The sequence below is a fragment of the Rhinoderma darwinii genome, unplaced genomic scaffold, assembly GCF_050947455.1.
Source record: "Rhinoderma darwinii isolate aRhiDar2 unplaced genomic scaffold, aRhiDar2.hap1 Scaffold_69, whole genome shotgun sequence".
Taxonomy (NCBI): domain Eukaryota; kingdom Metazoa; phylum Chordata; class Amphibia; order Anura; family Rhinodermatidae; genus Rhinoderma; species Rhinoderma darwinii.
The window spans coordinates 3,397,566-3,419,773 of NW_027464249.1; the positions used below are offsets into that span (position 1 = coordinate 3,397,566).

At 44.3% G+C, this 22,208-nt stretch overlaps 1 long non-coding RNA gene across 1 annotated transcript; it reads right to left on the reverse strand.

Moving 5' to 3' along the window:
• Positions 1–403: 403 nt before the first annotated feature.
• On the reverse strand, positions 404–8,258 carry LOC142728755 (uncharacterized). The gene is made up of 4 exons (XR_012877742.1): positions 7,879–8,258; positions 4,446–4,908; positions 3,286–3,379; positions 404–893 (listed from the first exon to the last, which is right to left on the reverse strand). It is a non-coding gene; the product is annotated as an uncharacterized LOC142728755 (long non-coding RNA).
• Positions 8,259–22,208: the final 13,950 nt, after the last annotated feature.

The window sequence follows — 22,208 nt, forward strand, 5'->3', positions numbered from 1 at the left end:
AACAGGAGCGCTCCCTAGGGTAATACCTTGAAAAAAAATGTAAACTAGTCTTCTCACCTTGTGAACCTCTTGGTTGATAAGAACATCGACTGGATGCAGTTGTCTCTCTTTTTGTAGATTCTTGTTCTTCTGACACGGAGTACAGTATGTCTCAGGCTGGGGGATCTCTTTGCTGGACTTTGTTGTATGGTGGTGTACGTTCGTCCTGATTATGACCTCTGTTTTTGTAGCAGGAAGATGTCTTTCTTGTTTGGATGTTACTCCATGGGTTACCCAGCCTACTCATTCTTCAATGAATCAGTGACAATGTCCACAATTGATTACACAGGTATAATATAGATTTCATGATAGTTCTTTGGAATTAAAACAAATTCTTTTTATGTATTTGTCTATCCATTTTTATTAGAAATACAATAAATATATTGAGGTATGTTTTTATTGACATGTGTTGCTATCAGCCAGACAGGGAAAAAAAATATAGAAGGCCTTGGGAATCTGTAGGGGCAGCTGTTCTACAGGAAAGGGAGTGCAGAGACCCTACCAAACAGGACGAGGGGAGGCAGTCCATTGCCGGGCATCTGAAGAGACTTGACATTAAACACCCAAAACCATTGTACTTCACCGCAGCCCTGCGAATCATGGACAAGGCTTCATTTTCAAAGACTTCTGGACAGTTGTCTTTTAATTGGATGGATCTTAAAAACCCCTTCTGGACAGTGGGGGATGGGAAGGAGGAGGTGTGGACGGATGACGTTCCGGCATTCTTAGATGGACATTAGTGGTTCATATCTGCTGCCTCTTTAGCGTAGATCTGGCACATCCCTTTCCATGGCTGACGTTCCTGACACCAGGGCTTCCTCCTGCTGATGTTGTACGGTACATTCCCTTCAGTTCTGAAACAAGAATAAATAAAATGTCCTAGTGAAGAGTTGCTCTCTTGAAGATATTCCCCGTGACCCACACCAAGACCCTTTATCTGCCAGGTAGGTAGATAGTGCGTTCTATGTTCAACTAAGATACAAAATTCACAAGTAAATCTGCTCAACTAAGATGCGGTTAACACAAAGGTTTCAAAACGGGGACAGATAGGGCGCCAAGCGATGGTAGAATTTTATTTAAATACGCGTTTCTGGCACGACTTGTCCCTTTATCTGATCTTAACCTGACGAAGGGACCAGTCAAGTTTAGTCCCGGACCAGTCCGGTCCAGAAACACAGTCAAAATAAAATGGGTTTTACTTTACTGTCCACGTGTGAAGTATTTGTGTTACCCGCCGCTTACCAATTTTTAAAGGGGAACTCCAAGAAAAATTTGTCATGCAATCAAAGGTGCAGTGCCCAACCAAACTACATCGCAGGATTTTATTTAAAAAATTGGCTGTTATCTATTGGATTACTACAATATGTAAAGGCAAATATCACTAACAGCTCCTGGCTCAGCCAGCAGAGGTGGGGTCCGGAGCCGAATGGGACCCAGAGCTGCTGAAGGAGCGGGAAGTACATAAAGGGGATTTGTCCGGGGGTCTGAATACATTTTAGGGTTTGGTATTAAAGGGGTTTTCCAGGCTTTATAAAAATTGTAATTCAAACTGAAAATTGCACCATTTAGCAAATACCCACCTTCTAATTCTCTGCGGCTCCAGTGCCGGCGGTTCACAATCCCCTGCCGGCCTGTTTACATAGGCTGGACCAGTGATGTCCCGTATCGGCACATGATCGAACTAGTCAATCACTGGCCACAGTGGTCACGTGCCATACTTACTTAGATCACTTTGGCAGGCGATTCCCTCCCTCTATACTGTCCTTACTGCAATGTTTTTATAGTGAGGACAGAATACAGGGAATATCTGGTACACAAAGTGTATTCTCACTAACCCTGCCCCATGACAAGCCATGCCCAATGAACCACGTTCTGTCAAAGGTAGGCCCTGTCAAGTCCTGTCTCAATCCATCTGAAACCGAAGTGTCCCTAGAAAGAAATTCCAAATATTGTCAACTATGCTCTATTAGGGTATAGTATGAAGAATCAGTGCAGTAGGGTCTATATACTACTATATACACAAAGCTGCCATGTGCTGAACATTGCAAAACACCCTTTTCATAAAAGAGCGTTAATTCCAGTCCTGCAGTCACCCTGATGACCTTATACTGTGCCAGTACTTGAGGTAGGTGTGCCCCTTTATATATTACTTGCAGCCAGAATTGACACCGGGATTATCAGCTCATTGACGAATTCTTGAGGTCACATTTGTGTCTTGATGTCACCAGTCTGAACCAATCCTACATCACTTGCTCTTTATAGAATTTTCAGAAAAAAAAATACCCCTAGCAATAAATACTGCATGTAAATAATATTCTCATTACAGTACAACAACAAATAAATGGAAAAAGAGCCATATCCCTATTAGGTCCCGCGGACATCATAGAGGTGGTCCTTGACTTCCAGTCCTGCAGTCACCATGAAGACTTTGTGCTGTCAGTGCAGGCAGAATAAAGCTGACATGGTGACAATGTAATGTTTTATATGTACTACTACTCCCTGTACTGACTGATAGTAGAGAGAATGGACTAAGCTGAAGGATTCCCGACTCTTATCAATTCTTTAAATAGGGAATATGCCCTGAATACTAACCCCAAATTTATATTACATTTATAGTAGGACAGATTTACTATTCAAATTGAGCCAGAATTATGGCGTACATGTTGTGCGCCATATTTATTAATTGTTTTAGACACATTTTGCGGCGTGCTTGACAAGGGGCGTGGCCTAGAATAAAGGGGCGTGTCTTAAACTAAGCCAACCAAGAGGTGGTATAAGGAAGAGAAAAGTGTCTAACATGTCTAGCAAAATCTATCATACATCGTGCACCACTGTGATAAATTTGGCGCAATTTCTGACTTCCTTGTATCAGTTTACACTGTGTAAAACTCAGATCGTTTTAGGCCCCATGCACACTAACTTATTTTTGCGGCCGCAATTCACCAGCAAATCTGCAGGTGAATTGCGACCCCATTCATTTCAATGGGCCCATGCACACGACCTTGGTTTCCACGGTCCATGCATTGCCCAGGAACCTGGACCGCAAAAACAACGGACATGTCTTATTACGGTCGTGTTTTGCGGTACAGGCTCATAGAAAATGATGCACGCGGTCATATGCACGGCCCGCGATTTGAGGGTGGCCGTGGGTGACACTCCGCGGACGTACGAGCCGTAAGTCACGGTCAATGCACCTCACTATGGTCGTGTGCATGAGGCCTTAGTAAATCTGCCCCATGGTAATACCAGTGACAGCCCGCTCTTTCCCGGGGGGTACAGTCCTCCGCACATCTTCATCCACGTCTCATCTTGTATGTGCCGGATACTTTTCTCCTTATACCTGAGAAGTAACAAAAATAACATCAGAAACTAAAAAAACACAATTCCAAGTATTTCTCCCCATTTCTAAAAATAACATTTCCTGCAGGTGAATAATGGAAAATATAAAGATATAAATATATTCAGGCCTGTGTGTCTGTCCAGGGGGTCAGTGAGGGTCCTGCCTGTTATATGTGGGGAGGTCTTGCTGCACAATAACGGAGGGGAAAATGTCTGTACATCAATATATATTTGTCTCTAGGAGCCCCTACAAAGTCTCAGTGAGGGCCCTGTCTGTTATACGGGGGGAGCTTGTATACAGCGTTAGTAACAGGCATGTCACTCCACTATAGATATTTTGGGTGCCGGTTCTTCGACCTCACTGTCCATAGTTTAATTAAACACCTTAAGAAAATGGATCATCACCAAGAAGTTTTATTTAAAGGGGTACTCCCATCTTACTATTTCTCTGGGACTCACACCTATGTGGAAAACGGAGGTCTCTCCCTGACCCTCTCCTGCTTTGTTCCCAGATCCCTGTCCCGTCTAATGGCTGCTGATTCCAGGTGGAGAATGACTTCGGAAAGGCCTCGCACGTCCCTCTCTCTATTCTGTTCTATGGAAGTTTCGGAAACAGCTGAGCGCTGTTGAACTATTTGCGTAACTCCCATAGTACAGAACGGAGAGAGCTGCGTGCATGAGCATAGGTGGATATCACATAAACGTCTGAGATGGAGAAAACCCTCTAAAGAGATTATTTCATTAAAGGGGTTGTACATAATTAGAAAAATAGAGCTGATATCTTCCAAAAACAGAGCCACACCTGTCCACAGGTGATGTGCGGTGTGTGGACAGCTTAGCCCTATACATTTCAATACAGAAAAGCTGCAATACCACACACAGCCTCTGGACAGAGGTGGCGCAGAGCTTCCATTTGGGTCATAGAGAGGGTCTCCAGCGTGATACCCCCCTCTATGATATCTAAATACCCTTATAGGGCATTTCAGGTGTAACCAGAAGTTAAGGTGATACAAAAAAATATTCCATACATGAGATTTCCTTAATGGAGATATTGTAACAATAATTACTGAAAATATGTAATTGACTTTTTCCTCCATTGTAGGAATAGAACCCGAGAAGTGACGTTTTGGACTACGGAACAGTCGATCCTCCGGATGAAATGCTGTGTGGTTGGAGCGCAGTCCCAGGAGCGCTGGTGTTGTTGTGCTGATCCATGTTCTTCTTATCTGGAGCTTGTATACAGAACACGCGATCCTTCTGGTCCGACCTACTAACATATATAAGCACAGCCTAAACACACACGTAATGATATATAATAACATAACATTAACATAACATTACTATGTATCAGCCCTGATACGTCAGTCTCATCATATTTCTGGGGTCCCCGCACACAGGATATACGTTACCTCCTGTGATGATGTCACTTCCCTGTATTTCCTGTATGACATGGCTGCTCTTCCTCTTCCCGTTTCCCTTTCTGATGTATTTCCTCTTCCTGTGTGATAAGACGTGTGCTGTTGCCTCCTGCTGTGTATAACACGAGATGTAACATGTCTTATAAAACATGTCAATAATAATCGCAGAAAGCAAAAAAGATTTTGTTCATTTCCATTCACATCAATGGTTATTTGTTTGCAGCCGTTTTTCTGAGCCATACTTGTCTGTTTTTAGAATCAACTACAGGGAGATTTGAGATGTGGTTTGAGAATTTCTTTCCTATGTAAACCCCACCGATAAGGACAGCTAAGAAGCCTCAGTTATCAGCGAGCGACCCCATCATTAGACTAAGCAGAGTGCCCCCATACAGTGCCAGCAGAGTATTGTCCCTTAAACAGTGCCAGTATACTGCCCCCTCATAAACAACACTACCAGCAGAGACCCCTCAATAAACCATATTGCCAGCAAAGTGCCTCCAATAATAAGTGCCAGCAGACTGCCCCCAATAACCACTACAAGCAGAGTTCCCCCTCACAAATAGTCCCAGCAGAGTGCCTTCCTTTATGCAGCTACATCATGTAAGATCTTCCCTAGTTTGGAAGTCTCCAGGACAATCTGGGAGAGAAGACAAGTGTGATGTAACCTGGTTGCAGTGTGTAAATGTAGCCTGAAACATCACGTGTAGCCCCTAAGTCTATGTTCACATGTTACATATTTATTGCAGATTTCCATGGTCAAATTGACACATAAAGTATGAATGTGAATAGGGTTCTAGAAAACTGCATAAACTTGCAGCAGTAACAATCTGCAGTAGATTGTAATGCAAAGGATGCACAGCCAAATATGCTGCAAAAGCCACATGTAATATATGGAGAAATATTAGGCCTAGTTCACACAGAGTTTTTTTGGAGCGTTTTTTTAAGTGGAAAACGCATCGAAAACCGCACCAAAAAACGTCCGAAAACTAATCTTATTGATTTCAATGGGATGCAGAGGCGTTTTTCCCACGAGAAAAAAACACTCACAGGAAAAAGCAGCGTCAAGCCCTTTCTTCAAGCGTTTCCGTCTCTGACCTCCCATTGCCATCAATGGGAGGCAAAGAAAATGGTTTTCGCAGCATTTTTGCCTGCGGTGCTCAATGGCCGTGGTCGAAAAATGCGTAAAAAAAGCGGCAGAAGGAATTTTGAGGCAGATTTTTCCACCTGCAAAAAACTTGGTGTGTAAACAGGGACTTCGTGTCCACATGTGACCTACTCTATCCAATCACAGCTGTAATTCCAGCCAAGGCTGCCTAAGATTATGTTCACACCCCCCACTTCTCCTGCGGTTTGGCCGCTGCAGCCCGATGAGGAGGGATTATAACTAGAAATTGTGGATATAAAGAACATGCAGAGGTTTCTGTGTGACAGTCTAAGGGCATGACCAGACGTGGCGGAGTTCTGCATACACTGTCCGCATCAATGCCGCACATAATCTGCGTTGCAGATTCTGTCGCGGCTTTGCCTAAAATGGGCATTAAATTGATGCGGACTGGCCGTTGCGTATTGAGGGGGAAAGGGCTTCCCTTCTCTCTATCAGTGCAGGATAGAGAGAAGGGACAGCCCTTTCCCTAGTAAAAGAAAAATAAATTCATACTTACCCGGCCGTTGTCTTGGTGACGCGTCCCTCTTTCGACATCCAGCCCGACCTCCCTGTATGACGCGGCAGTTCATGTGACCGCTGCAGCCTGTGATTGGCCTGTGATTGGCTACAGCCGTCACTTGGACTGAAACGTAATCCCGGGAGGCCGGACTGGAGGAAGAAGCAGGGAGTTATGGGTAAGTATGAACTTCTATTTTTTTTACAGGCTGATGTATATTGTGATCGGATGTCACTGTCCAGGGTGCTGAAACAGTTACTGCCAATCGTTTAACTCTTTCAGCACCCTGGACAGTGACTATTTACTGACATCGCCTATTAACGCTCCTGTAATTACGGGTGCACACACGTAATCACCCGTAATTACGGGAGCCCCATTGACTTCCTCAGTCTGGCTGTAGATCTAGAGATACATAGGTTTAGCCAGAATGAAGAACTATCATGTTAGTAAAACCAGTACGCTCCGCAGCACACATAACATCTGCGGACTTCATTGCGGAATTTTCACTCTCCATTGAAGTCAATGGAGAAATTCCGCAATGAGTCCGCAACAAGTCCGCTACATGTCCGCAACAGCCAGTGTATGCTGCGGACACCAAATTCCGCACCGCAGCCTATGCTCCGCAGAATTGTCCGCAACGTGTAAACGAACCCAACTAAAAAGCTGTGGAAAGCAATGGAGAAACGTGTACGCTGCGGATTTCCGCTGCGGACTATCCGCAGCGGAATTGCAGAGCAATTCCGCCACGTCTGGTCATGCCCTAAGGCTCTGTTCACATCTGCATTGGGGTCCCGTTCTGACGTTCCGTTAGAGGTTTCCGTCAGAACAGGACCCTGAGCAGACACAAACTGACACCGACGGAAACCAGGGGTTTCCGTTTCCATCACCATTGATTTCAGTAGTCGACTAAGCTATTGCTTCCGGCAAAACGAAGGGTCCGGAGCACAAAAGAGACAAACGGAAACCACGGGCACCGGCTCCGTCACCATTGAAATCAATGGTGATGGAAACGGAAACCCCTGGTTTTCGTCGGTGTCTGCTCAGGGTCCCGTTCTAACGGAAACCTCCGACGGAACGTCAGAACGGGACCCCAACGCAGATGTGAACAGAGCCTAATATGGATGAGAAAGGGGAGGTGGGACTACTCATTTATTATGCCCTGATACTGAACTGGTATTACTAGTATTATACCCTGTTCTATGAACTCTACCCGCTGGAGTACCCCAAAGATGCTTGTACCACTGATCGAGGTGCCATGTGTTTTGTAGTAAAATTAAATTGGTATTTGATTATTTTTTTTACAGTTAATATTTATTAAAAATTCTGTTTTAAAGTTTTTTGCCTGGCAGTGATAGTTTGATATTTGTCCAAAACCTATTTATTTCCATATTTCATGGATATTATGAGGTGGGACTACTCACCTAACCAGTATGTTCCTGACGGGAGCTGCATGCGTCCATCTCATCAAGTCTCCGATCTCCTGGCAGCTCCACTTTGTACAGATCCTACAATGAAAATCTATGCAAAAAGTTTACACCAAAAAAACTACTGCGGAACCAGGATTGTTGTTGTGTGGCAGGGCTGCACCTCGCCCTTCTGCTGCCGGAGGTAAACAGTGAAATAGCGCCCCCACCTGCATCACCATAGAGTGGCCATGTGGGGTAGAGAAAAGATAGCAAAGAAAATATAGAAAACCTTTATGTTTACATGTAGTAGAAATCTATTTAATACAAGTGAATAATATTTATAAAAATCGTAATCACATGCTGCGTTAGGCCTCATTCCCACGACAGGGTTTCCCGGCCGGGTGCCGGCGGTTCATAAATCGGCCGGCACCCGGCTGCATTAGGAATAATAGACCCCTAATGGGGCTATTCACACGACCGATTTTTTGACGGCCGGGAAAACCGGCCGTCAAAAAATAGGACATGCTATATCTTCGGCCGGGTACCCGGCCGCCCGGCTCCCATAGAAGTCTATGGGGCCGGGTAATACCCGGCCATCACCGGGATGTGTCCCGAGTGATGGCCGGGTTTTCCGGCGCTTGCGCTCTATCTCCTCCTCCTCACAGCGCAGAGTGCATGTGAGGAGGAGTTGATGCCATTCTGACGAATGGCATCGCTGTACACTGTGTTGCAGGGCCGGGGTGTACAGCAGGTGGAAGGGAGCGCTGCGCTGGCTCCCTTCCCCTGCTTGTTTTAAAAGCACCCTGGCCCGGCGACACCTTCGATGGCGCCGCTAGCAGCTGCTGCGGCTGCTACTACTGCAGCGACGCCACTATCGCAGAGCAGGGAGGTATCTCCCCGCTCTGCTATGAGCTAGCCGCACTTTAGCTCCTTGAAGGAGCGGAATCCCCGTGTTTTCGGGGATTCCGCTCCTGGACAGAGCGCTTGATCTCTCTGTCCATATCTGGGCAGTGACATCAGGGGAAACTCCTGAAGCGGAATCCCCGAACACATGGGGATTCCCCTTCAGGAGTTGCCGCTGATGTCACTGTCCAGATCTGCCCGGCCCGGATGCAAAACTTTATGCAAACCGGCCGGGCAGAATGGCCGATTTTACCGGCCGGCACTCGGGCTCGGGCGCGACCCGGTCGTGTGAATCCCGCCTTAGGCCTCATTCACACAACAGGGTCCGAGTGTCGGCCGGGAAAATCGGCCGTTTTTGGCCGACTTTCCCGGCCGGTTTGCATCCGTTCCGATTCCGTTCCGGGCCGTGTTGCTGTTTTTACCGGCCGATTTGGACCCGATTTGCATCCGGTTTTTTCCCTGACCGTTTTTTAATCGGATTAATTTTTTGCACTTTACTTATTTTTTTATTATTATGTTCTGTCCCTCAAAATACCTTTTTGGAACTTTTAATATTTTTTTTCTTTCTTTTACACCATGTTTTTCCCTGTAACTGGAGCTGCACAGCAGCCCCAGTTACAGGGGAAATCAGCGCTCTCACAGTGACGATTGTCACTAATAGGATTGTGCTAGGTCTAGTAAGACCCAGCAGCAGTCTGTCACTAACGGCACCCGGCGATCATGTGACCAGTCACATGATCACCGGGAGGAATAGAGACAGCACCGCTGCTGTCTCTATTTCTATACACAGCGTTCATTGAGCGTTGTGTAAAAAGACATCGTAGAAGACAGAAGCAGTGAAAGCTGCTTCTATCCTCTCCTCAGGGTCCCCGGCAGTCACGGACAGCCGGAGACCCGACATTCAGCTGCCCGATCGCGCGGGCAGCAAGTTAAAACCCGAGCCGTAAAAAGTCTATGGCTCGGGTTTTAAGGACCCTGACCGCTGGCCGTAAAAACACAGCCAGCGGTCGGGAACCGTAACAAGCAGGGGAAGGGAGCCAGCGCAGCGCTCCCTTCCACCTGCTGTACACCCCGACCCTGCCACACAGTATCACCAGCGTAGCCATTCGTCCGAATGGCATCAACTCCTCCTCCTCACATGCACTCTGCACTGTGAGGAGAAGAGAGTGCGCGAGTGACGGTTGACCCGGCCATCACTCGGGACACATTCCGGTGATGGCCGTGTATTACCCGGCCCCATAGACTTCTATGGGAGCCGGGCGGCCGGGTACCCGGCCGAATATAGGGCATGTCCCATTTTTTGACGGCCGGTTTTCCTGGCCCGTCAAAAAATCGGTCGTGTGAATAGCCCCATTAGGGGTCTATTATTCCTAATGCAGCCGGGTGCCGGCCGATTTATGAACGGCCGGCACCCGGCCGGGAAACCCTGTCGTGTGAATCCCGCCTTAATTCTGCAGTGTATTACTGACATACCTACCTACCTGCACTCGTTATATTACACTCATCCATTATATACCTACCTGCACTCATTATATTACACTCATCCATTATATACCTACCTGCACTCACTACATTACACTCATACATTATATACCTACCTGCACTCATTATATTACACTCATACATTATATACCTACCTGCACTCATTATATTACACTCATCCATTATATACCTACCTGCACTCATTATATTACACTCATCCATTATATACCTACCTGCACTCACTATATTACACTCATCCATTATATACCTACCTGCACTCATTATATTACACTCATCCATTATATACCTACCTGCACTCATTATATTACACTCATCCATTATATACCTACCTGCACTCACTATATTACACTCATCCATTATATACCTACCTGCACTCTTTATATTACACTCATCCATTATATACATACCTGCACTCACTATATTACACTCATCCATTATATACCTACCTGAACTCACTATATTACACTCATCCATTATATACTTACATGCTGGCCCTTTAAGAAACGGCCTGGGCCAGCGCGCACTTGGGATCCGGCTGCCGTGAGCAGGAGACATCAGTGGACGTTAGCGACCTCGTGGTGGAGGAGGCTGTCCAGCAAGGTACAGGATCCAGCGACGGAGACCACTGGCAGGAGAGGGACCTGCCGCCAGCGTTACAATAACTTTACCCCAGTCCTCTGCAGTCCAATCAATATACTTAAAACAGGATGTCAGTCTGTCCTTGATGTTTTTCTTGGAGAGAAGTGGCTTCTTTGCAGCTCTTCTTGACACCAGTCCAGCCTCCAAAAGCCTTCACCTCACTGTGCGTGCAGATGCACTGACAGATGTCTGAGGAAGCGCTGCACTGCTGTTGAACCGATCCCATAGCTGAATCCTCTTTAGGAGAAGGTCCTGGTACTTGCTGGAATTTCATGGACACCCTGAAGCCTTCTTCATAGCAAATGAACCTCTCTCCTTGAAGTACTGGATGATCCGATAAATGGTTCATTTTGGGGTAATCTCACAAGCAGCAATGTCCTTGCCTGTAAGGCTCTTTTGATGCAAAGCAATGATAAGCAAGTTAACGACATCCACCGGGATCCGTTATATGTCAATGTGGTGATGTATCTAGACGACATCAAGATTTTCTCACCCGCTTTGACTACACATTGGAAACGTGTTCGACAGGTCTTTGAACGGTTGCTGGAGAATAAGCTCTGTGCAAAGTTGGAGAAGTGGGTCTTCCAGAAATCCTCCCTTCCCTTTCTAGATTATATAGTCTCTGACCAGGGATTGAAGATGGACACCAACAAAACATCTGCTGTGTTGAACTGGCTTTGTTCTCAGGGTCTCCGTGCAATTCAACGCTTTCTGGGATTTGCACATTTCTACCGGCAGTTTATTCCCCACTACTCTTCATTACTGGCGCCTATTTCAGCTCTTACAAAGAAAGGAGTGAATGCCAAAAATGAGACCCAAGAGACCAAATTGGCATTTCTTCAACTCAGTCTGTCTCTGCCGCCCCTATATTGCAGCATCCGGACATCTCCAAGCAATTCTTCTTTGAGGTGGATGCCTCTACTATCGATGCAGGTGCAGACCTGACGCAAAAAGGTCTTACCGGCAAGACTGTCACCTGCGGCTTCTTCTCCTAGTTATTTTCTCCTGCCGAGAAGAATTACTCTTAGAGATCAGGAGCTTCTGGCTAGAAACATCTGCTAGAAGGGGTCATGCATCCTGTAATTATTTTCAGACCACGAATATTTGGTCTATCTACAGACCGCTCAGCGGTTGAATCCGCGCCAGGCCAGGTGGGCGCTCTTCTTTGCCTGATTTGAAATTCTGTTACATTTCCGTCCTGCCGAAAGGAATACTAAGGCTGACGCTCTGTCTCGGTGAATTGAAATTAACTTGGTTTTTATTTTTCCAAAGTACAATACAAAAGTATACAACATCCCAATGATACAGTCTCACAGTGTTGTATACAGAACACAGAAAAAGCTTGCACCTTTAGATATCAGAAACGTGCCTCGGACGTTGACATACTGACATATTAACAGACAAACAAACATAAAAACAGACATACAAAGAGTGCTGGTGATAAATACAAGCAATTATACATATGAGATGTCAAAAAGGAACAGGATGATGCAGGATACGAAAACCATGTATAAGTTAGCACAGATACATTCACAGAGTGACAGAGTTCTTGCGGAGCAGAAGTTGAACATGGGGTAACTCCGTCCAAGGGGCCCATTGAGACAAACACTTCTGCCTATAACCTTTAGATGTAGCAAAGTGCAATACGTAATAGAAGTGAAGATAAACCCTGTTTAGCACCTCCGAGAGATTCAGAGCCTCAGCTGTTTTCCATCTCTTGGCTATATGGAATCTGGAAGCGATAAGAATATGGCTTATTGGCCACCTATATTCTAAAGGGATCTCATCCATCTGCATATCAGTTAAAGCCAATGCAGGGGAAGGTAAAAGTTCTGCTCCCATTAATTCTGATATGTAGCGGAAGATACGCTTCCAGAATGGGTAGACTGATTTACATGTCCACCATAGATTAAATAATGTGCCCCTTGCTCCACATTCCCTCCAACACAAAGGAGAAGCCCTGGCTTGCATATGTTGTAACAGGTGTGAGGTACCAACGAAACTGAATTTTCCTAACGGCTTCTATATGATTGACACATTTGGATATCCTATGTGAGTGATGTAAAGCAGCCCTCCAGTCCTCCTCCGAGAACTCCCGACCCATATCCGTCTCCCACTGAGACATGTATTTCAATTTGAGAACTGAGCTGTGGGTGTTTAAGGACAAGTAAGCTGAGGCCAAACCTTTCAGCGATGTAATATCCGAATCTGTCTCGGTGAATTGATGACTCTGATCAAGTGAAACATATTATATCGATCCTTCTCGCATCATTCTGGTGGCTCCGGTCCTACTGAAGGATATCCATCATCGTAAAACCTTTGTTCCCTCAGCCAGAAGAAGGACAGTGCTTTCCTGGGGACATAACCCTAAACTGGCCGGTCACGCAGGAGTGCGTAAAACCAGAGAGCTCATTTCTCATCAATTTTGGTAGCCAGCCATGGTCCAGGATGTTCAGGACTATGTGGCTTCCTGTTCCTTCTGCTCCCAGAACAAGACCTCCAAGTCCAGACCACCTGGTCTTCTTCTACCTCTTCCAGTCCCTGATTCTCTGTGGCAACATATTGCGATGGACATTGTGAGGGATCTACTCCTTTCATCCAAATGCAATACCATCTGGCCGGTGGTAGATCGCTTATTCAAAATGGCACATTTTGGTCTTTTGTCTTGTTTGCCTTCTGCTCCTCATCTTGCCGGTCTCTTTATACAGCATATATTTCGCCTGCATGTTCTTTCCCATCATATTGTTTCAGGCCACGGTGTACAGTTCACCTAAAGATTTTGGAGAGCTCTGTGTGGCCTGCTGGTAGTCAAGTCAGATCTTTCTTCTGAATACCATCCACAGTTCAATGGCCAAGTGGAGAGGGTCAACCAGATCCTAGAGAACTTTCGACACCATTTCAGGCAACGTGTCCGCTAGTATCAATTGTATCAGTTATTACAAAATGTTTCTTCACATTTAAGTGTTTTATCTGCTGCTGGGGCGCAATCGCCACCTCCTCAATTTGCTGCCTTCAGTCCTGGATTGCATCTTCCAACTCCTCCACGTTACAAAGGCGACTCCAAGCCTTGTAGAGGATTAAATCAATGCACAATCCGTTTTGAGCTAGTAGCGCAGCAATTAGCTTCCGACCACGCTAAGGTAGCCAACATCTTGTCTCTACTGTCTGGTGAGGCGCAGGCCTGGGCTTCACCTCTATGGAAAAGGAAAAACCCATCATCTTTGTTATCCAAGAATTTTTCACGACTTTTAAAAAAGTCATCATCTGCTTCTTCGTCACTACTCCAGTAGGACAATATGCCATCCAGTTTTGCACATTATCCACAGAGTTACAGTGGAACATTGATTCTCTTGTCGCTATGTTTTGGAAAGGTCTGGCAGACCGCATCAAGGATGAACAGGCCCTGTATTAACTACCGAGGTCTTAATGAAATCACAATAAAAAAAAAAACACGTTCATTTCCAAGCTCTTTGACTGACTGCAAGGTGCTAAGATTTTCACCAAGCTAGACTTACGTGGTACTTACAATTTGATTCACATCTGTGAAGGGAATGAGGGAAAAATCATGTTTAACACTAGAGATGGAAACCATGAATATCTAATTGTGCCTTTTGGTCTCAGAAATCCCCCGGCTGTCTTTCAAGAACTTGTTAACGACATTTTGCAAGATCTATTATACAGCTGTGTTTTGTTATATTTGGATGCCATTTTTGTTTTCTCCCTAGACCACTATACTCATCGCAAGCAATAGAGTCTTGTTCTGCACCGACTTACAGAGAATCATCTATATGCCAAGCTTAAAAAATTGCTTTTTGAGTGATCCAGACTGTCTTTTGTAGGATATATCTCTGATCAAGGAATTCAAATAGATCCAGCAGTACTTAAATTGTCTAGTCCCCATGGACTCAAAGCCATACAACGACTTCCTGAAGTTACTAATTATGATCGACAATTAATTCCTAAATTTTCTTACCTGGTGGCACCCATCTCTGCTATCACCAAAATGGGTTTCATTGCCAAAATTCGGACTTCTAAAGCTGTTTCTGCTTTCCTCAGCCTTAAACAGGCCTTCTCCTCTGCCTTAGTTCTCCATGGACCGGACTACAGTAAAACCTCCATCTTGGAGAAGCAGGTCTCATCTGTAAGGAGTGCGTGCTGTTCTTTTTCAAAAAAATTATAAAGCAAAAACGCTTTCCTGTGGATTCTTCTCCAATGCCTTGTCCCCTACCCAGAAAAATGATGGCATTGGAGATCAGGAACTCTTGGCCATAAAATTAGCTCTCGAAGAATGGAGACGTTTGCTAGAAGGTGCTCATTATGCCATCACTGTCTACACCGACCACAAAAATGTATTGTATCTGCAAACGGCATATAAACTAAACCCTCATCAAGCAGGTTGGACTTGGCTTACCAAGTTGCTCTGGTTGTACTGTAATCTGGTTCGTAGTTGACTGTTTTTTGAAGATGGCACACTTTATTCCTCTGACCGGCCTTTCTTCTGCTAAAAGTCTGTCTAATCTCTTCAGTAAACACATTTTTCGTCTGCGATGACTCCCTAAGCATATCGTGTTCGATAGAGGAGTGACATTTACTTCAAAGTTCTAAAGGCCACTCTGCAAGTTGTTTGAAGTTAAGTTGGATTTTCTTTCCGCCTACCACCATTAATCTAATGGAGAATTGGAATGGTTCAACCAGGTTTTGGAAAACTTTTTCAGCAATTTTGTGTCCGCACTTCAAGATGACTGGACTAGTCTCCTTCCCTGGGCAGAGTTTGCTTATAATAACTACACCTGGGAATCCACACCTTTTTTCTTGATTTATGGACAGCATCCAAGAATCCCTCTGCCAGTTCCAACACTGTCCAAAGTTCCAGCAGCCAGTTTCACTCAATTCTTGCACAAAGGGCAGGAGGCCAAGGAGTCTATAAGTAAATGAGTAGGCCGATTGAAGGGAAATGCATACAAGAAGTATAGAGTTCCTCCACAATTCCACCCAGGAGACAAGGTCTAGTTATCCACCAAGTACATTTGTTTGAGGACCCACTGTTTTAAATTGGATCCTTGGTTTTCTACAAGCTCCGACTCCCACAGTCTTTGAAAACTCCCAAATGTTTTCATGTGCCTCTTCCCAAGTCTCTGTTCCGGAATCACTTCTCCAAGAAGTTTCCTCGTTCTCCTGCTTCCTCCACTCCTGATAGAGAGTATGAAGTCAACGGGATTCTGGGCACCAAGAGGTCCAGAGGGAAGCTCCGGTACCTGGTCAATTAGAAAATCTTTGGTCTGAGGAGAAATCTTGGTAACCTGAGGAAAATGATCATGCTTCATCTCTCCTCTGGAAATGTTGTCTTCACTTTCCCCACAAGGCTAAAAAGAGGGGGCATAAGGCTCTCTGCGGCTGCCATATACTTACCTCTACATGACGTCCTCTGGCTCCTGGCCACCACCACATACCTCCATCACTACGTGACATACACCTACTAACCCACACTTACTATATTGCACACATCCATTACATACCTACCTTCCTACCTGCACTCACTATATAACACTCATCCATTATATACCTACCTATCTGCACTCACTATATTACACTCATCCATTATATACCTACCTATCTGCACTCACTATATTACACTCATCGATTATATACCTACCTACCCAAACTCACTAATTTACACTCATCTATTATATACTTCTTTGCACTCACTAAATAACACACTTCCATTTTACACAAACCTACCCACACTCACTATATTATACTCATCCATTACCATTTATTTTAGCCTCTTTAGGGCTCTATGTGCTCTGACCCTTCTAGGGCATCTGTTTTTGGCCCCACGCAGGCACCATTTCAGTGGTCCTCGGGCACTATTTATATAGTCCTTACTCGGGAACCATTTCTATGGTCTTCATCTAGGTACCAATTATTTGGCCTCTTTAGGGCTCTCTTTGTTTTGGCCCTTTTCTAGGGCATCATCTGTTTTTGGCCACACGCAGGCACCATTTCAGTGGTCCTCGGGCACTATTTATATGGTCCTTTCTCGGGCACCATTTCTATGGTCCTCATTTGGGTACCATTTATTTTGGCCTCTTTAGGGCTCTATTTGTTTTGACCCTTTTCTAGGGCATCTGTTTTTGGCCACACGCAGGCACCATTTCAGTGGTCCTCGGGCACTATTTATATAGTCCTTTCTCAGGAACCATTTCTATGGTCTTCATCTAGGTACCATTTATTTGGCCTCTTTAGGGCTCTCTTTGTTTTGGCCCTTTTCTAGGGCATCATCTGTTTTTGGCCACACGCAGGCACCATTTCAGTGGTCCTCGGGCACTATTTATATGGTCCTTTCTCGGGCAGCATTTCTATGGTCCTCATTTGGGTACCATTTATTTTGGCCTCTTTAGGGCTCTATTTGTTTTGACCCTTTTCTAGGGCATCTGTTTTTGGCCACACGCAGGCACCACTTCAGTGGTCCTCGGGCACTATTTATATGGTCCTTTCTCGGGCACCATTTCTATGGTCCTCATTTGGGTACCATTTATTTTGGCCTCTTTAGGGCTCTATTTGTTTTGACCCTTTTCTAGGGCATCTGTTTTTGGCCACACGCAGGCACCATTTCAGTGGTCCTCGGGCACTATTTATATAGTCCTTACTCAGGAACCATTTCTATGGTCTTCATCTAGGTACCATTTATTTGGCCTCTTTAGGGCTCTCTTTGTTTTGGCCCTTTTCTAGGGCATCATCTGTTTTTGGCCACACGCAGGCACCATTTCAGTGGTCCTCGGGCACTATTTATATGGTCCTTTCTCGGGCACCATTTCTATGGTCCTCATTTGGGTACCATTTATTTTGGCCTCTTTAGGGCTCTATTTGTTTTGACCCTTTTCTAGGGCATCTGTTTTTGGCCACACGCAGGCACCATTTCAGTGGTCCTCGGGCACTATTTATATAGTCCTTACTCGGGAACCATTTCTATGGTCTCCATCTAGGTACCATTTATTTGTCCTCTCTAGGGCTCTCTTTGTTTTGGCCCTTTTCTAGGGCATCATCTGTTTTTGGCCACACGCAGGCACCATTTCAGTGGTCCTCGGCCACTATTTATATAGTTCTTACTCAGGAACCATTTCTATGGTCCTCATTTGGGTACCATTTATTTGGCCTCTTTAGGGCTCTCTTTGTTTTGGCCCTTTTCTAGGGCAACATCTCGTTGTAACCTTTCATCTACAGCGTAATCTCGCGAGATTACGCTGTGCTCTACTGTAACTACCATAGACACATTAACGAAGTGCAGGGATTGTGAATAGACATCCCGTGGAATGTCTATTCACTGTCAAAACTGTCTTCGGTATTGTTAATGTGTTAGTATAAGACAGCACATAGCGATCTAAAAGGATCCCTATGCGCTGCCTAAATGAATGGAGAGGAGTGCATGACGCTGATTGGTCAGCGTCATACACTCCTCTGTACAACGCCCACTTGGTCTGAAGTAAAAACACGCCCACTTGGGCATTAAGACACTCATTAGCATAAATCTAAAATCGCTAATAAAGTGGTGAAAATAGATCGTTTTTTTTAAAATAGAAAGCATTACTGTCACCTACATTACAGCGCCGATCTCCTAATGTATGAGATTGGGCACTTATAATGTGGTGACAGAGCCTCTTTAACCCCCTCCCGCTGTGGCCACTTTTGACCTTCCTGACAGAGCCTCATTTTTCAAAGCTGACATGTTTCAATTATGTGGTAATAACTCCAGAATGCTTTTACCTATCCAAGCGATTCTGAGGTTGTTTTCTCGTGACACATTGGACTTTATGTTACTGGCAAAATTTCCCCGATACATTCAGTATTTAATTGTGGAAAACACCAAAATTTGCATTTTTCTCAATTTGAATGTATCTGCTTGTAAGACAGGCAGTTATAACACACAAAAATGTTGCTAATTAACATCCCCCATATGTCTACTTTAGATTGGCCTCTGTTTTTGAAAATCCTTTTATTTTTCTAGGACGTTACAAGGCTTAGAAACTTAGCAGCAATTTCTCACATTTTCAAGAAAATTTCAAAAGGCTATTTTTACAGGGGCCAGTTCAGCTGTGAAGTGGCTTTGAGGTCCTTATATATTAGAAACCCCCAATAAGTCACCCCATTTTAAAAACTGCACCCCTCAAAGTATTCAAAACAGCATTTAGAAAGTTTCTTAACCCTTTAGACATTTCGCAGGAATTAAGGCAAACTAGAGGTGAAATTTACAAAGTTCATTATTTTTTTCCAGAAATTCAATTTGAATCCATTTTTTTTGTACCACAGAAGGTTTTACCAGAGAAATACAACTTAATATTAATTTCCCAGGTTCTGCAGTTTTAGGAAATATCCCACATGTAGCTCTAGTGTGATAAAGGACTGAAGCACCGGCCTCAGAAGCAAATTAGCACCTAGTGGATTTTGGGCCTCCTTTTTATTAGAATATATTTTAGGCACCATGTCAGCTTTGAAGAGGTCTTGTGGAACTAAAACAGTGGAAACTCCCCAAAAGTGACCCCATTTGGGAAACTACACCCCTCAAGGAATTTATTTAGGGGTGTAGCAAGCATTTTGACCCGCCAGTTTTTTTGCAAAAATTTTTGGAACTAAGCCATGAAAATTAAAATCTACATTTTTTACCACAACATTTGTAGAGCAATTTCTCCCGAGTAAAACAATACCCCACATGTGGTAATAAACGGTTGTTTGGACACACGGCAGGGCTGAGAAGGGAAAGAGCTCCATTTGGCTCTTGGAGCTCAAATTTAGCAGGAATGGTTTGCGGAGGCCATGTCTCATTTGCAAAGCCCCTGAGGGGACAAAACAGTGGAAACCCCCAACAAGTGACCCCATTTTGGAAACTACACCCCATGAGGAAATTATCTAGGGGTATAGTGAGCATTTTGACCCCACAGGTTTTTTGCAGACATTTTTGGAAGTAGGCTGTGTAAATGAAAATCGAATTTTTTTCAAATAAAATGTAGGCTTAGCTATTTTTTTTTCATTTCCACAAGGACTAAAGGAGAAAAAGCACCATAAAATTTGTAAAGAAATTTCTCCCGAGTAAAACAGTACCCCACATGTGGTAATAAATGGCTGTTTGGACACACGGCGAGGCTGAGAAGGGAAAGAGCGCCATTTGGCTTTTGGAACTCAAATTTAACAGGAATGGTTTGCGGAGGCCATGTTGCATTTGCAAAGCCCCTGAGGGGACAAAACAGTGGAAACCCCCAACAAGTGACCCCATTTTGGAAACTACACCCCATGAGGAAATTATCTAGGGGTACAGTGAGCAGTTTGACCCTACAGGCGTTTTACAGAACTTATTGGAAGTAGGCCGTAAAAATGAAAATCTACATTTTTTCAAAGAAAATGTAGGTTTAGCTAATTTTTTTTCATTTCCACAAGGACTTAAGGAGAAAAAGCATTTGTAAAGCAATTTCTCCCGAGTAAAACAATACCCCACATGTGGTCATAAACATCTGTTTGGACACACGGTAGGGATCAGAATGGAAGGAGCACCATTTGGATTTTGGAATGGTTTCTGGGCGCCATGTCACATTTGCTGAGCCCCTGTAGTACTAGTAGTCATTTGTGTTGCACATGATTAGAAATTCCCATGTAGCCCCAACCTAAAGCATAAAGTTCCTTCATGGGCAAAGCTGCCAACAAAAATAGGTATTTCCCATGATGCAGTAAAGTGATTTGGAAGGATATGGGGGCTGTAGATGGGATCTGCTCCCAATCGTACACGCAATCTCATATGTCTCACTATAGAGACTCTTCATGTAAGGGGCAGACATTACAAGATATCTGCAACCCCGGCATTATTCCCCATGTAGAAGATCATTCCCACAAAAATCCTTCATGTGTCTACAACTGTCCATAAAAGAGAGTCATTCATTCCTAAATATGTCACCAATCTTTCCTGATTACGCCATTTTATGGGTGCAACACGTCCGGCCATGTGTAGCAGTATACATATATACTCTATGTGAATAACGCAGACAATACATTCATATTAAATAGTCACCTACCTCTTGTAACTTACCTGTTCACCACATAGGAGTAGGACTGATGACATCATATGAAGACACGTCATCTCTAAAAAGGGAAGAAAAAACAGTAAATAGATTGTAAATAAAAATAATAATTCTCAGTTAGACCCCGTTTACACAGAGTTTTTTTGCAGGCAGAAAAATCTGCCTCAAAATTCATTCAGGAATGGAAAATCTGCCTGCAAATTCTTGCCGCTATTTTCGTGGCCTTTTTCGCTGCATTTTTCGGGTAAAAAACGGCGGAAAGAAAGAGTATGCCGCTTCTTTGTAACACAAGCGGCTGAAAGCCGCCGCGGAAAAAAACGCCTCCGCCTCCCATTGAAATCAATGGGAGGTGGTTTGGGACTTTTTTTTACACTAAATCTGATACGGTTTCCGCATAAAAAAACTTTGTGTGAACTGGGCCTTACAGATGTGTTAACCCTTAACTTGCATCAAGTTATACAATGTATCATAATACCAATTCAATACAATCTCGTGCCATCTAGCAAAAAAAAGCAACATACACTTGTTTTTAACATGGGAGTCTATGGGCGACATATGGCATCCGTCGGAGTAAATACTTTCTTTTACATCTTCGTTTAACATCTCGCGCCATATATCTCGGGTTAGGCCCCATGCACATGACCGTATTTTCATCTATCCGTAAATACTGTCGGTAAATACGAATCCGTAGTCATCCGTATATATATGGAACGATATCCGCAAATACGGTCTGTAGTGCATCCGTATTTGATCCGTATATACGTATACATAAAAAAAAAGGGAGGCTGCAAATGATGTCACTAACATGTTGCTTAGCAACGCTTCTGTAAATACGGATGGTTTATGCATACACATCCGTAGCCGTCCATATATACGGGAGTGCCCATAGGCTTCTATGGGAGAGTGGCAGGTTCTGTCATTTTTTCAGCAAAAATACAGAAAGGTGTCCGTGGCCAATAGAAATGAATGGGTCCGTAATTACGGATGAAAAATACGGTCGTTTGCATGGGGCCGAAGACATAAGTTAAAGAGGCTCTGTCACCAGATTTTGCAATCCCTATCTGCTATTGCAGCAGATCGGCGCTGCAATGTAGATTACAGTAACGTTTTTATTTTTAAAAAACGAGCATTTTTGACCAAGTTATGACCATTTTTGTATTTATGCAAATGAGGCTTTCTAAAGTCCAACTGGGCGTGTTTACAGTAAAAGTACAACTGGGCGTGTATTATGTGCGT